This window comes from Bos grunniens, chromosome 24, assembly GCF_055505025.1.
Source record: "Bos grunniens cultivar Pamir isolate PY7600 chromosome 24, Bosgru_T2T1.0, whole genome shotgun sequence".
Taxonomy (NCBI): Eukaryota; Metazoa; Chordata; class Mammalia; order Artiodactyla; family Bovidae; genus Bos; species Bos grunniens.
The window spans coordinates 7,711,024-7,723,714 of record NC_141188.1 but is presented as its reverse complement, the minus strand read 5'-3'; positions in this window follow the sequence as shown (position 1 = coordinate 7,723,714).

Here is a 12,691-nt window from a genome sequence, read left to right as displayed (position 1 = left end):
GATCGAACCCAGGTCTCCTGTGTTAAAGCCAGACTCTTTATCCTCTGAGAAACCATCAGGGGAGCCCAAAGCAATCATGCTCCAATGAAAAAATTTGTAGCTAAAAAAAATCATGTAGAAATACAAATCACTTTTCAGATTGCAAAGGAAGGAAACATTTCAAAGAGACATCTACCCCTAATTGTTAGGAATTCACTGTCTCAATGTTGCACTTGATGATAAATAAAACACGAAATCTTGAGTTTCACTGAAATAAAATTCCATGCGTATTCTGTTATAGAAGTCTGAAGCAAAAAGGCATAGTTAACATTTAAAGCTTCCTCGATATTGAATTTTCTTTCTCCTTTAAAATACTACTGCTAATGTGTATGTTCAGTATTCCTACAGCGGAAACTCAGATTTTCCTGCATGTTGACAGTGGTTGGCTGATCAAGCAAATCAGTTCTAAAGATCTGAATGAATTAAGGAATCCGTGGTTTAAAATGAACCTGTTCATCATATATTCTATTTTCGCTTTTACTTTTACACTATTAATTGTAAAATATTAGCACTTACTTTTGAGGTCATAAAAGTCAAGGATCTCAGAAGAGGCAGCTTCCAGCAGGGATGAGGAGCCAGTCAGATGTGTCTGTGCTCAGCATGAGGCTTCTTCAGCTGCAAAATAAAATGAATCAACCATAGAATCCGTGGCAAGCTAATGGCTATGACTGTAGTGGTCAGATGACGTTATCTCTGTATAATTAAATTTTTAATTAAAGTGACATTATAAAATAGGTGAACATAAAAATTATAAACATCAAATATTGTAGTAGTAAAAAGACAAAATTGGTTGCCTTACTTGCTTATTTGCAGTTTATTTTGAGTTTCTAAGATTATATAATATATCATAGGTAAGGAGATATTAATGCATGGGCTTTTTAAAATATTTTTGAGATGGATGCTTATTCTAAAAAGGGTTAGAAGCATGCACATCATTTTACCTATTCCTATAAAGCACTTCCTTGTCTTCTCATAAAAAACCTTGGTCAGGTAATCAAGTTTAACAGCAACACTGCTAAGCTATGTTGACGGCATGCATGTGCCCTTGGTATGAAGTAAAGGGAAAGGTTTACTGGTCATCTTCCCAAGTTCCGTGACGTCAGTCTAAACATGAGACAAACATCATGTAAGTTCTAACTGAGGTACATCCTACCAAACGCCTGACTACTTCTCAGAACTGTCAAGGTCTTCAAAAACAAAAAGAATTTGAGAAACTGCCAGTCAAGAGACATGGCAAACAAATGCAACGCCTGCATGGGATCCTGAAATAGGTAAAGGACATTAGGGAACAACCAAAGGAACCTGACTAGAAAACTAAATGTTTAGAAAAGCGTTTCCTTGTGCATTGGTTCATTTAATCCTCCTAGCTATGCTATGTTGTCGATATTATTTAGTTTTGCTTTGGATAGACAACTGAGGCTTAGAAAATCTTTGGCCTCTTTCTTAACAACATCACTCTAGTATAATATTGTGGAAAATGGACTTGAATCCATGTGATTGATCATGGGTCCTTTGTTAAACAACCTGGATCATGAAACACCACCACTATGGGGCCATTGGGTATTAGACAAGATTTTTGAAACATTTATTCAAGTTTCTTAATGATGTGTGCGGTATTATCTATTGGAGTCTTAACTAGGTAGTGCTAGGTTTCTGAAGAAGAAAATATGGTATAGAGTTTAAATGCTCAGATAGGGGAGTATGTTTCCTAGATTCAAAGTCCATGGTAACACTTGGTAGCTGGACAACCTGGCCAAATTCTCTGTGACTTTTTGCTCTCTTCTATAAAACTGGAGTAATAGAATGACATATATTTCAAGGATATATTGATAAGATTAAATTTTATATATTTAAAGTATTTACAACAATTCCAAGTGCATAATCAATGTCCAATTATCATTATTTATAACAATTCCTTAATACATTTATCAAAGAGAGTCATCAGATTAATTTGGGTACCTGTAAAATTATTAGTTTGGAAATCTTAAAGGACTATATAGATGCTATAACAGATTAATGTGATTTAAAAACACAATTACATAATTAAACAGTCCAAGATATAGCGTGGAGTGCATGACAAGTTTTGCCTCATAAACCAAATGTAGCCCTTGCTATCTAATGGGGAGGATAACCAAGAAACCTTTGATTTCTCACTGAAGTAAATACCTTATGAAGTTTAAGAATAACTCTATACTATAAATTTTTGATTGTGATAGTCCTCTTTTCAAAATTATTCAATATTTAATATTGCATTAGATTATAGATGACCAGCTGGTATTTTCAGTAAAGAGGTTTCCAAAAGATTTTAAGATTCTCACAGATGGTCTGCATTTCCTTCATTAAATTCTACTAGTATCTGCCCAGCTTATTCCAGCCACTTTATGTGCCATTAAGTAGACATTTTGGGTAAAAATTATTAGGCATTTAGTGGATTAACCTTTCATATCCTGTTCAACATGCCTCCAGCCTGAGATGTTTCCAGACCTACCATGGCTTACACACTCATATATGTGTGATTTTATCTCCGGGAAATAGACCCCACAGTAGGATTTATGAAGCAAATTCATATGAATTTATAATTTGATAAAACTGTGCCCAGTTACTTGAGAAAACATGGCAATTATCCACACTTTTATTAGCAATTTATGTGACATTGTTTTCTTTTCTACAGTTTTATTGTTCTCTTTCTTCCTCTTCTATTCCACCAGCCAGATCTGGCAGGTGAAAATGATAATTTGCTTTTATTTGAATCTGTATGTTACAGATTACTGGTCTGGTTAGTACCTTTTTTGAATCTGTATGTACAGATTACTGGTCAGGTTAGTACCCTATCTTATTTTGAATTGATTATATTCTGAGTAACACTTACCATCCTTTACTTCTTCTTCTTCTTTTTTTTTTACTTTATTAAAATTTGCTCCTCTCATTCTTGCTTTCTCATTCTTATCAGCATGTTAAAGTTTTAATACATACATTATAAGCAACACACCCTTCGTCTACAGCTTCGCACTGACATATTTAAACCACCACCTGCACAGTGGATTGCTGGTGGGAAGCTGCTGAACAGCACAGTGGGCTCAGCCCTGGGCTTTGTGATGAGCCGGAGGGGTGGGTGGGGAGGGGTGGAGAGAGAGGAGGGTGTAAACTGACGGCTGATTCACCTTGGTGTAAGGCAGAGACTGACACCACACGCCACAAAGCAATCATCCTCCAGTTAAAAGTAAATTTTAAAAATAAAGGGAAAAAAAGATTCTCGCCTGCTATAAATTTGACGTAGGTTTTAAATGCAATATCTTGCATAAAACAAAAGTAGTTAATGTTTACATCCGCATATCTGTTAACATTTTTCCTGTAAATTAGAAATTTCTTGCTTAAAAATATGCTGTACACTTTGGAAGTATTTTAATTTTTTCCTATTCCACCTAGAATTTGACAAATTAAATTATGAGCATTGATATTCTAGGAAGTTAGAAATTAATTGCTTTCATATAGAAGCCAATTTTATCTGCAGTATTTCTTAAATAAAACAGGTATTTAAATCCTCAATTCATAGTAACATCTCATATGAAACTATCATAAAATAAATGAGTGAATGTCTACATTCTATCTTGTTTCTTTTTTTTTTCTTTTTCCCCTCCCTGTGGCATTCAGTGATTTAAAGTATAGTTTAGTGTCTGCTAAAATTAAACCTTTCTTTATTCACTGGGTTTGGGTAAAATTTTAACTCCTAGTCAATTACTTAAGTTCTCTGTGCTTCATGTGACTTGGGAAAAATCAGAATAATGATAGCAGTCCTTCATAAGCTTGTTTTGAGGGTTAAATGAAACAATACAAGTGCATGGAATGGTATCTGATATCAGGCAGGCACTAATTGCTTTTAAAATATATGCATCAAGTTTTGGCTTCCCCCAATTATTGGTGACCATCAGTGATTTTGTGTTACTTTTCACCATTTACCACTTTATGCATATGTTCTTATATATTTGAGAAAGGAGATTAAATTTTATTTCTACATTTACTCAAAATATTGACTTTTGTTTTACAATCAGTGTATTTTTCTGCAGCTTATATTGAAAACCCATAGTGGTTTACCTGAGTACTGATCTGAACATATTTTCTGTCTGAAAGCACAGTTAATATTTTGTTTTTCAATTTCCCTCCAAGTTTTAGTTTAACTACATATCATCTGCTTGTAAGGCAAAATGGTTTTATTGTAGATGCAAAACAAAACATGCAGCCCTTTCTTTAGTAGAGGGGACACACACACACTTTCAGTTTCCAAATATCCGTATCATAAAGGCAATTTGAAAGCAATAAACTGTCATATGCCACAGAATAATAGACGGAAAATGAAAAGTGTTCTGAAGCATCCTCTTCTAATGCTGAGAATTCTGTTCTGTTTACATATTAACTTTTCCTTTTCCTAATGTTAGATAGAAGATATACTATGGTGTTGGGAATATTATCCACGTAGAGTGAAGAAGCCTTATTAAACTGGTGAAAACACTTAGCTATTAAAAGTTTGGTATGTGTTCAGAGATACTATAAAACTATTGACATGCATTTACCTTCATTTACATTTGGTAGAGGCTGATTTTGTTTTATAAGTGTGTATACATGTACGTGAGCGTGAGCGTGAAAACCTAAGAACGCTTTTCACACATTTTTTGCATTAATTGCAGGGTTAGAGAAGGTGACAACGGTAGAATCCACAGCAATTAAGTTGACTGGATAAGCTCCCAGTTGTAAAGGATAAGAACAAAATAGCACATTGTCAACAATTTAGAAACAGTTACATTAAGTATGAATTTGTGCATGAAAAGGAACACATATCTGTATGAATATATTTAAAGCGCTATGCTTTGCCCTCATTTCAATAAAAGCATAATAGTTATGTGTGATATCTGTGAGTATGTCAGGTCTAAGGAATCTCAGACATTTTGTTCAAGCATGAAGAACGGAATAGAATAAGATGCAAAATACTAGCTTATGTCATGACCATTAAAAAAAAAAAGTGAAAAACGATATAGCAAATCATTAAGGGATCCAGGAATGAACTAATAATCTCCTAGGAAGAGACATTCTTCCAACAGCTCCAAAATTGTAAATATTTGAAAGATACAATGGAAGAGATGTCGAGAAAAATCTCATTCCAGATTTTTACTCAGCAAGTCTCATATTCTTCCTGCAGAGAGGAGTGTGAAGGAAATCCTGGCCCAGCAGCTCTATTACTCTGGGCTAGATTTTTATTATCATCATTCCTTGGTGGGCTCCAAGTTGAACATAAATCATGAAAGGAGCTCAATGAGTTGGCGAGAAAACAGATTTTTCCCGCAGTATTTATTGCCATTCCAGTACTATGGAAATTGTATGTGTGTAACAGCAGATTGAATAGTCCTGCAGAGGTTTGAAGACATAGGTAAGTGATAGATAATAAATTTTATAGATATTTCCTTCTGTGCATTCGAGACTCACTTTTGAGGCTCGTGTGATTTCTTCCATAACATTTTGCCTTAGTGAACTTATTATTTTTTTTTTCAGGAAAATCCAAAGTAAATAAAAATTAAGCTGTCACAGATTCACAGCTTTTCAGAATTCAATATAGCTGAATCTTTCTAGATTCATAGGTCATTTCTTCACTATTGTTGAGTCAACTTGGCCTCCATCCAAAGGATTTCTGAATCTTATTTCACTTAGCAACACTGACTGTATTTTCCCTTTATTGGTTTTGCACATCCCCTACATCTTAAGATTATCTTATGGTACACAATTACTCTCAGAAGAAAGGAGTCCAAAAAGTCAGGTAAGGGCTCAACAGAAGATCAAAGGGAAGAGGCAAGTAGAAATTAAGCTTGAATTTTAGTGCCAGGTGCCTGAAAAACAAAGATGAAGGCAGCAGAATGAATCCTGACTCTGTGTCAGCCTTGTGAATATGAAGATCAACAGCAACAGGGAGGGCACGGCACTGCCTTTACGTAAGGTTCATTATGGCAATTAAGATTGAGCAACAATCATACAGATGTATATGTGATCTAATTCAGATGCCAGGAAATTGAGCTTGTGGGTATAACTGTAATTGTTTTCTAAATGCTGTCTATGATGTAATGATATATATTAATACCACATCTAATGGAAATCAATTTTATTAGTAAAAAATTAACCAGCCCTATAAATGTTTTGACCTCTGTATTCGTTTCCTATAGCTTGTGTATCAAATTACTACAAGTTTAGTAGTTTTAAAAAAAGTAGCAATTTATCTTAGAGTTCTAGAGGTCAGAAGTCCAAAATCAGTGTTGTAGAAGAAAGTCAAGATGTTTACAAGGCTGGCTCCTTCTGGAGATTCTTAAAAGAAATCCTTGCCTTTTTCACCTTGTACCTAACACTCTATCCTCTCCTCTTTTTATCAGGTCTACTTCTGATTCTGACCTCTTGCCTCTCTTCTGTAATAAGGCTTCTCAGTCTACTGGACACACGTGGATAATGTGGGCTGCTCTTCCAAATTCCTTAACGTAATCACATCTGCAACATGCCCTTGGTCATATAAGATGAACATTCTTGGGTTTCAAGGACTGGGATGTGTACATCTCAGGAAAGGAGGTCTTATTCTGTCTGATTCAAGCACCTTCTAGGTTTATACTGTTGTCCTGTCTACTAAAGGGAATAAGAAAAATGTTGTGATCGTCAAAGAACATGAATGCACATGAAAAAAAAAAATGCCTACTGTAGGTCAGTGGTGGATTAGGGCTTTCCCAGGTGGCTTAGTGGTAAATAATCTGTCTGCATTGAGGAGACCTGGGTTTGATCCCTGGGACAGGAAGATCCTCCAGAGAAGGACATCACAACCCACACTAGTATTTAGGCTGGAAAATCTCATGGACTGAGGAGCCTGGTGGGGTACAATCAATGGTGGTGGATTAGGGGCTAGCTGGAATCCTCTGGGGAAGACTAGAGAAAGCATTGGGAATAGATGAGCCCTGATAGAAAAGAATCAAGTTGGAGAAAATAGTAAAACAACAAAAAAAATATTTCTAGAAAACAGGAAACCTGGCTAAAGGAGCTTGTCAAAGTCAGGAAAGAGAAGTGCTTGAGGAAGGAATTAATGATTTATGAGGTCTATAGGATGATGACACGATTATGAAAAGCTTTTTATGGGATCCTAAGACCTTGGGTTTCTATCTGACCACTCATCAGTATCATCAAATACCTCTAAACATCTCTGATATCATGATTCTTTATCAGGTCTGCTTGGTACAAAGTGGATTCTGAGCATAAGTAATACCATTTTAAAAAATGTACACTCAGGCTGAAAAGCATTTTGAATTTCTAAAGACTTTAAATTTTACCCAAGCACAATGGAAAACTAAAGAAAGTTCAGATCTGACATGGTCAAATGTCTATTTTCAAAGATAAATGTGGTGGCTGCATGCATGTTACACTGGACTGCACAAGATCAGAAACAAATATTTAGACAGCATCTGTTATTTTAAATCAGAAATTGCATGGACATTAAGTAGAGTAATGGCAGTTTTCATCCCTTCATGTGGTTGACGGGTATAGAAATCAATGATGGTTAATGGATAATAAAAAGTTTTGAGTGATGCTTTGGGGGTGAATGTACAGGACACAGTCTTTCCTGTATGTAATGATTTTCACATTTTGATCCTCAGTCCTGACTGATTTCTTAACACTAGATGTTTTTAGGACTTCTGCAATTGAAGGTCATAGAAATATTTCAGATTTAGCACAAAGAAGATAAAAGTCTTCATTAATGGCTATCCCTTCCTCACTGTCAACCTTACCCTTTGTTTATGTGGTAAATTTATTCTTCCATTTGCTCTGGGAAGATATTTTGGAATTATCCTTACTTTTTCTTTTTCTTTCCCCTTCTCCAGGGGATCATCCCAACCCAGAGATCAAACCTGGGTCTCCTGCATTGTATCCTGATTCTTTACTGCCTGATCCACCAAGAAAGCCTTTTTTTTTTTTTTTTTCACTCTAGCACTAAGCCAGCAAAAAATCCTGGTCTCTATCTCCAAACTATTTCAGAACGTCATCACTTCTGAAAAATTCCATCATGGCCACTTATCTTAGTTGGTAAGTGACTTTCCATTCCAGGAGCTCCTTCATAAGAATCAGAGAAATTCTTCTAAAATGGAAGTAAGGTCTCATCACTATTCCTGCTCAAAACACCCCCATTTGCTTCTTATTTCTCTCAGACTAAAATCAGGTCCTAATTGACTGATGCCACTTTTTTTGTTTACCTGAAACCAATCAGCAAAACATGTTTATTAATTCAATCAAAGTGTAAAAATATAAGGAGGATTTCTATGAGCTTCCTCTATCTGAAACATGGTGATTATAAAGATGATTTGAGGCACATAGTAAAGGATATTTATGGATTGAAGGATTAGCTGACCTTGGACATGCATACTTGAAGTAGTTAAAAGAAATATGTTCACCCATTTCCTCTATCTTGTATGCTGCTGACTCTGCAAACTGGTGAGAATAAACAAACAAAATTACCCACTATGTAGAAGTTAAAAGTTGCTGAAGATGGTAAATGGAAATACATTTTACTGTGAATAACAGCAATTTACTAAGCAATTAGCAATAGGCAATAATGTCAATCACTACTAAGATGTAATTTTTAGGATCAGGACTTGACTATTATTCTAAATTTGAATCAAGGAACATTTTACAATTTTATGGTGTTAATTATTTTAACGCCCAGGGATATTTTATGGAGTAAGATGGAGAAATTAAAAAAAAATATTTAAGAGTATTTTGTCATTTAAATCATCCCTTTATTTGCAGTCATAAAATCAGTGAGTTATTGTTAGGATAGTCAATCTCTCAAGTACAAAGATGCTATAAAATATTGAACTCTGAGACGTGTCTAGGAAAATTATTGAATAAAGAAGTCAAAAGGTTTATGGAAGATGATCTTTTGTTTATAGTCAAGGGAAACATACATTTTGTACTTTCCATTGCTGTTTTACCAGGGATAAAATATTTAGTGTAGCCCTGTAAAATATATTCTTAGAGTTACAGCTAAAATGGCTAAAATGACTCAGAGCTCTAAATACTTCAGGGTATGCTTAAAGGAAATTATTTGGTGTAGTTTTTTTTCCCTCTGTTTGTAAAACTATATTGTGATGTAGCTGAAAAGTAAAATAGAAATCACAATTTTAAGAAGAAAAACTACATATGGATGTGAAAACTAAAATTAGCTCATCAGTTCCCCTGCCATACAATTAACTGAGTACTTACATTAATTAAAACCTTCCTCTTTCAAATCTGAAGTCTGCAATGAAATCATGGGCCCCCCTGGAGGAGTTGGCTATGTGCTATAAGCTGGTGAAAAAAATGTTAATATGATTGATGTACCTTTTTTTGTATCTAGTTTTGGATGATTGCTAAATTGTGCTTTTATCAACAAACTTTCTGAATCTATGTATTTAACATCATTGGTCATTTTTGCTTTGTTATATGAAAACATTTTTAAGGGAATAGGACTCTTACTATTCCCAGCCCAAAGACTTCCATTTTATTCCAGGTTTGAGTACTTTTCCACGGCACCATAGATGGTCCTGCATTGGCAGGCAGACTCTTTACAACTGTACCACTAGGGAAGTCCAGAACTCCATACGTAGTATGTATTAAGATGTTCTTGCAGGAAATGGATGGATGCTTTCCTAAAGGAGTTCCTGAAGAGAGTTTTAACCTAAACTCAAGAAGGTGGAACCAGACAATTGTCTCATCTAAAGTAAAAAGTAAGATCTCATCCAAAATAAACCAGAGATTGCTTAGCTTTAGGAAGGGCAACTTCTGGCTAGATCCTCCAGCAAAAACTTTTCACAGAAAAATGTTTACCATGTAATATTTAAAGGTCTGAGAGTTGTAGGTCAGTTAAAAGTTACCAGCCTCTAAAAAGAATACTTTCCATTTTTAGAATGGTCAATCTTATTTCTCAGGAGTTGTCGAGGTGATCATTTCAAAATCAGGTCAAACGTGTTATGTCCTGGTTCAAATACACTCCTACATTTACTGAGAAAAGGGTGAAAGTGAAATTGGCTCAGTTCTGTTCAACTCTTTCCAAGTCCATGGACTATACAATCCATGGAATTCTCCAGGCCAGAATACTGAAGTGGGGAGCCTATCCCTTCTTCAGCAGATCTTCCCGACCCACGAATGGAACCGGGGTCTCCTGTGCAGGCAGGTTCTTTACCAACTGAGCTATGAGGGAAGCCCTAGAAAAGGATAAGCCTAAGTTATTAATATGACTACATTACTTTCCAGATCTATGTTTACTGTGATTGTTTTCCTCTTTTGGTTTACTCTGGGAAAGTAATTTTCTCCTAACTTAACTCATTTGTTGTTTTGTTTTTTCCAACACGTAAGAAATTTTTGCACGCCGTGTTTTGGCATCTGTTCCTCCCACCTGCGATGTTCGCTAATATTATCCAGCTCTAAGAACCAATCACCTTTTCAGTACATTTGTGCTCAGTCGCTTCGGTCCTTTCCGACTCTGCAACCCCATGGACGGTAGCCCACACCAGGCTCCTTTGTCCAAGGGATATTCCAGGCGTGAATACTGGAGTGGCTTGCCATTTCCATCTCCAGGGGATCTTCCTGACCCAGAGATCAAGCCTGTGTCTCCTGCGTAGGTAGGTGGGTTCTTTATCACTGAGCCACCTGGGAAGCCCCATCCTCTCAGTGAAGACTGTACTGTTTAAAATTTCCATAGTGCCCAGTCTGTTAATTCTGTTTTGTTAGGTCTCACCACTAATATTCCATAAATGTTTGCTCATCAGTTGCTTATTACCTTCATATTCCTTTATAATATAAGCTCAAGGAGGATGAAAAGTCATTTTTATCCAATTCTATATTCCAGCCCTTCTTGAAGTACCCAGTCCATATTTATTTGTTTATTCAATTAATTAAAATTGAATAACAGCATTTGCTTGTTGTTCTTCTGTGTTAATACTTTAAGCAAAGTATTTTGACTGAAGTTTCTCTCCATTTACCTGCTGTGTGAAATTGAATACCTCCACTCCAAACAATATACATGGTTTGGGGAGGCTATGTCAATATTGAAAGGCTAATCACTTCATGGGAAACAGATGGGGAAACAGTGGAAACAGTGTCAGACTTTATTTTTGGGGGCTCCAAAATCACTGCAGATGGTGATTGCAGCCATGAAATTAAAAGACGCTTACTCCTTGGAAGGAAAGTTATGACCAACCTAGATAGCATATTCAAAAGCAGAGACATTACTTTGCCAACAAAGGTCCGTCTAGTCAAGGCTATGGTTTTTCCAGTAGTCATGTATGGATGTGAGAGTTGGACTATAAAGAAAGCTGAGGGCTGAAGAACTGATGCTTTTGAGCTGTGGTGTTGGAGAAGACTCTTGAGAGTCACTTGGACTGCAAGGAGATCCAACCAGTCCATTCTAAGGGAGATGGGTCCTGGGTGTTCTTTGGAAGGAATGATGCTAAAGCTGAAACTCCAGTACTTTGGCCACCTCGTGTGAAGAGTTGACTCATTGGAAAAGACTCTGATGCTGGGAGGGATTGGGGGCAGGAGGAGAAGGGGACGACAGAGGATGAGATGGCTGGATGGCATCACTGACTCAATGGACGTGAGTTTGAGTGAACTCCAGGAGTTGGTGATGGATAGGGAGGCCTGGCGTGCCGCAATTCATGGGGTCACAAAGAGTCGGACATGACTGAGCAACTGAACTGAACTGAATTGAAGCATTTGCTGGAGAAGTTGCCTCCAGGATGTGGACAGTCTCTAAACCACATTCTGTTGTTTATGAGTGACTGACAGTGTGGAGGTGACCATAGAGAACCTTAGGTTGCTTGATTCTTGTTTTCACCTTTTCAAAATCTGTGTTTCTATGAACAAAATATTATGTTCAAGTTAAGCTCAGTTTTAGATAGCACAGTCTTTACTGAGAAGGTGACTGATTCATGTCAGAGAACAGCGCAGAGAGGAGGGCATATGCCAAGACAAAGAGTGCAAGCAATTTCTTACGTGTTCAAAAAACAGCAAAAAGTGCTTACAAGCTAAGCTCAATTAGCTAAACATAATATAGCTAAATTCTCTCACACTTTGTCATGGACACTGAAATAGTTCTGTAAAACTCTCAGGAGAAAAACCATTTTCTAAATTTTAGACATTTTACACCTTTCGGAAGGCAGCTCTGTGTCCTAACTTCCCTTCCCCTGTTCCACTCTGTGCAAAGCCCTCCTGCTTGATTGATTGGAATTTCTTCCTTATCATCCTTCCACATTTCTAGCTACCTCCTCTCCATGGGTGACTGACGTAGTGAACTTGATGTGTATCATTGAAATTCTGTCCTTGATGAGTACTGTAGTTTTTGCACAACAAAATTTATTAAATCTATCAGTGCTTCTTACTGTGTATCTGATACTTCTAGCCACTAAATAGCATCTCACAGTGGGTATGTCCCTGGCTTTAATTAATCACTCTAGTGATGGTGGACACCTGAGTTGCCCCATTCACAACCACCCCTGTCACAAATACAGAAAGATCAACCTCTTAAATGGACCACCATGAACCTATCACTATGAAAGGGGTTCTGTTTAAAAGAATCTATTCAAGGGATATTAAGGAAGATTTAACT